At 41.7% G+C, this 4,218-nt stretch overlaps 1 protein-coding gene across 1 annotated transcript in view; it reads left to right on the forward strand.

Moving 5' to 3' along the window:
• Nucleotides 1–1,645, forward strand: part of LOC109477090 (phthiocerol/phenolphthiocerol synthesis polyketide synthase type I PpsD-like) — a 28,542-nt gene extending 26,897 nt beyond the window's left edge. Inside the window, exon 8 of the transcript XR_002140640.1 lies at nt 1,187–1,645. The gene's annotated coding sequence lies outside the window, so the exon portion shown is untranslated. The remainder of the gene's footprint in view (nt 1–1,186) is intronic.
• Nucleotides 1,646–4,218: the final 2,573 nt, after the last annotated feature.

Consider the following 4,218-nt stretch of genomic DNA (forward strand, 5'->3'; position numbering starts at 1 on the left):
CAATAAAATGTACAATTTCCACCTTGTTTCCATACAATCAACAATAAGCAACCACAGAATGACTTGGGCCTTGACTTAACAGATCCTGACATGTCCTGACACTATTAGAACTACATACAAGTAAAAATACAGCACTCAGGTATCATTACAGGTAAGTTTATGATGGATATTGTCCTTGGTGCTGAACCAACTAATGTATACAACATAATACATTCCTTCCTGTACCTATGTGATCGATGGTATATATACTTGTTACATATCATATGAAAGCTTATTGTATATACTATGTCTAGGAATATATTTCAACTTGACAATATAAACTACAAAGGCAATAAACAGGTAAAAAGCAATAAAAAGATAATATTATACTTTATACCATGGAAAATTTTACATAAAAGCTGCTATAAAATAGAAATAAAACTTGCCACTAAATCCACTTTGTGCAGTGAAAACATGGGGAGACTTGGTCAGGCTGTTTCCATCCCCCCTCTGCCAGTTTGTGCCATCAAATCTTGTATCAGTTGCAGCTTGATGGGCGGCTCCGGGATTTAAATCCCCATCAGCTGGCCGGCTGCAACCTCGCCTGTCAGTGCCGCGTTCCCTTGTTGTTTGGCCTTTTCCACACCCCCGACCTCGGCCCCGACCTCTACCCCTAGCACGACCACGGCCATTAGTAGTTCCATGGCCGATGTCACATTCACCAATGCTATCTGGTTCCATGTGAGCACATTCCCTCTCGTCTGCTAACACGATCCGTCTCATTTTCACTACTCTCAATGGAATCAGCGTCAGATATACGTCAACCATAGGCTAAATCAACAGTAGCGACCTCCTACAACAGTTCTTCGAGGGTAAACGTCGTCATTTTGGTGTTAACAGTCCAAATTCACCGCCCAAAACACGTAAACAAAAGAACAAAGCCTCGGCAGACGACGCCGCCGCCATCTTGGCAATTATAGGCCGCAAAGCATTGTGGGATGACGTAATCGGTGATTACGCAACCCACTTTGACCTCTGACCTGCCCTCACTTACCGCCGCCAGTGACTTCCTGGTCGGCGGGCGCGAAACATGCAGCTGTGCTAAGTTATCCCGGGGAATACCCTATCCCGAATATACCCGGGCATGGCACACAGGGGATGTATAGTGAACCCGGATATACCCGGGACCGGCAGCTTAAGGGTTAAGGTGGATATCTTATAATGCAGACGTTGTTTGAGAATAGGTTATTAACAGCAAATGTCTGCAAGGATATGGTGGCGTAGGTAAAAAAAATAGATTTGGCTCAGATTTTGCAGTGATAGTACCCACAATTCCTCAAAATAGCTTTCTTTCCGGTCAAAACAGATCGTTGCCATGGTAACTGGTCAAACAAGTCTTGCGTTTGATGTAATATATGATTTTATTCATATTCAAGATAAATATATGTATATATATATAACATTTATCTAATTAAATCTTGACAGAGTTAATCATGTCATGACACAGGTAACTCTTTGCATTGTCTATCAAATGAATGCTTGTAGAGGTTGGGTTCTTGTTTTGTGTCCCTAAAAGTAGGCCTTAAGCGGGAATAAGCATTTTGTGCTATGTTTGACGTTCTGCAAATACCAATGTACGATTTTTCTTCGGAATAAACCTTTTTAGCAGATGTACCTCTATGTACTGTCTATGAATGCGTGTGGAGGTCTGTTTCGTCGTTTTGTCCTTGAAAGTAGCTCGGCCATAGACGGTCAAATTTGATCCTCTACGATCGGCTAACTCCCCAGTTTCATTCCTTTTAGGCCGATTTTTTGTATTCAGCTTGCAAAGGAGTCTGGTGGAGACTACAGTCTGTGTACGGGTTGTAGTCAAGGAAACCAACGTTATCCCCCCTCCTCACTCAATATACACCCCCCCCCAACATGGGCATTCCATCCCCACCCCTTCCATCTATCGGAAGAATGCTAATTTGTATTCCAGGTTAGGCCATGTTGATTTGATTATATGGATGACATCCGCGTGCGCAAGAATTTTCGGCCGTCCCCCCCCCCCCCAAAAAAAAAGTTTTCAACCATACTGTAAATCGTACAAAACAGTTGCAAAATGAGCAAAAATATAGCACAAGTTACAAAAAAAATTACTAAAAACTATACCAATGTCGTAGAATGCCAAAATCAAACGAAAAAAGATGAAATTGTAAAGAAATGAACTTGAAGACTAGATTATTCGCCAAACCATATTCTGTGCCATTTGCTCAACCCTCATGACCACGTAGATTTCATAATGAAAAGAGCTTTTTTTTTTGCAAAACTTTTTTTTTATTCGCACGCGCGCATCAGTTTTGGGGCTCCCGGAGGATGTCATCCATATAATCAAATCAACATGGCCTTAAAAAAGAATATCCAGTAGAATCGTTGTATCACATTCCACTCACACAAAATTTAAAAAACGTAATCTTCAACAGCATAATCTTTATTCATGCCAAAAATAAAAACAAACATCATATGTAATCTTCCACCATGGGTCAGCGTATAGAATATTCTAAATTTGGACTAAATAAAATAAATACTTAAATAGTCTCTACCAGGCTACGCTCGCTATATATAGGACAATATTCGCCAGGGGAGTTTGGCCGCCTTGTAGGTTTGACTGGCCGCGCAAAGAAACGACCTCCCCGCGGCCGGAATCCCTTGGCCAATTTTACTCTCTTTTTTCGCCGAATTCTACGATTCATATTCCCTTAGAAAGGCCTGGTGGAGGCTATGAATAGACACTTTAGAGGTTGGAGTACCCTGCCAATGTGTGTGAAGATCGGGTAGATGACTTTTGACCAATATTTTGACATTTATAATTCCGATATACACAGGAAAGGCTATAAAAAGGGTGATGTTGTCCTTATCTCGTCCGTGATATCTATAAATATCACGAAATTGTGTGGACAGAGACAAGGGACATTTAAAATCAGACAGATAAATTGTGAACAAATTTGAGTGGCGTCAGTTTCCGGGCAACGGTGAAACGCCGATTGCAGAGTGGGAGGGATACAAATAGAAATTTTTTTATCAGGCCTAAATTTCATTGTTTCCATGTACTAACATTAATAGTATAGAAAGTTTATTGCAAATTCATGCCCGAGGGCTAATTGCAAGAACATGATAACAACAGTAAACAGTAGAATGATAATAAGTGATGCTAATGCTACTTTATATATACATTTGTAGTTATTGTTGGGTTTGATTTCTTTTCCATGTGCAGTGGAGTATGAAATGGCCGACATTTTGCGAGATATATGAATTGGAAGGTGTTAATAGAAATGCAGTTTTTTGTAGGCTGGGAAGGTGAATAAAGCTGGGTATTAATGAATAGAAAAGAAGTAGAGCGAGAAAAAAAAAGATAAAAAAATAAGAATAGCACCGCCGAAGCACAAGTCTGCGAAGGAGGCTAAGTGCGAGTACATGGGGTGAGCAAAAACAGGGTGGATTATCGGAGTCTACATGTAGAAGCGGGATGCTGGGCTCAGAAACATCAGCACAGCAGAACTCCACTCACTGATGGAGGACAGGAAAGAGCGGAGAAGAAGAATCCATCCCTGATGTCTCCGTTCAAGGTACATGTAGAACCTACCAAAGTTGGAACACTACGTGCATGCCCCTAGCCAGGATTTTGAATGGGGGGGGGGGTTCTTCCCACTGCTTGAGGGACCTCGAGCGCCGAAGGCGCGAGGTTCCTCGGGGGTTCCGGGGGCATGCTTCCCCGGAAAATTTTGAAAAATGAACCTTCTAAAATAGCATTTCGTGGATTTCCAAGAGATAAATTTTTATTCCATGAGAAAGGGAGCAGTTTTCTATGATTCCAGTACATCTTTTCAGGAAAAATCTTGGACCTTTACATAAAAAGTGGACCTTTACATAAAAAGTGGACCAAAAAGCGGACCTTTACATAAGAAGTGGACCAAAAAGTGGACCTTTGAGCCTTGTAGGGGGGTTCTTCCGAACCCCCGAACCCCCCCTGGCTACGGGCATGAGTCGTGTATCATACGTGCGCAACATCAAATAACATACCGTGAGAACGCTTTGAAGAAATTATGTAAATTTAGCTTTACCTTTTGCGTATCTTCTATATGGCCTACTGACGGAAACAGCTGGGAGAGAGAGGACAGGTAAAATACGCTCACAGGTGTGTGTGTGTGTGTGTGTGTGTGTGTGTGTGTGTGTGTGTGTGTGTGTGTGTGTGTGTGT

This window comes from Branchiostoma belcheri, unplaced genomic scaffold, assembly GCF_001625305.1.
Source record: "Branchiostoma belcheri isolate BF01 breed outbred unplaced genomic scaffold, Haploidv18h27 scaffold4, whole genome shotgun sequence".
Lineage (NCBI taxonomy): Eukaryota > Metazoa > Chordata > Leptocardii > Amphioxiformes > Branchiostomatidae > Branchiostoma > Branchiostoma belcheri.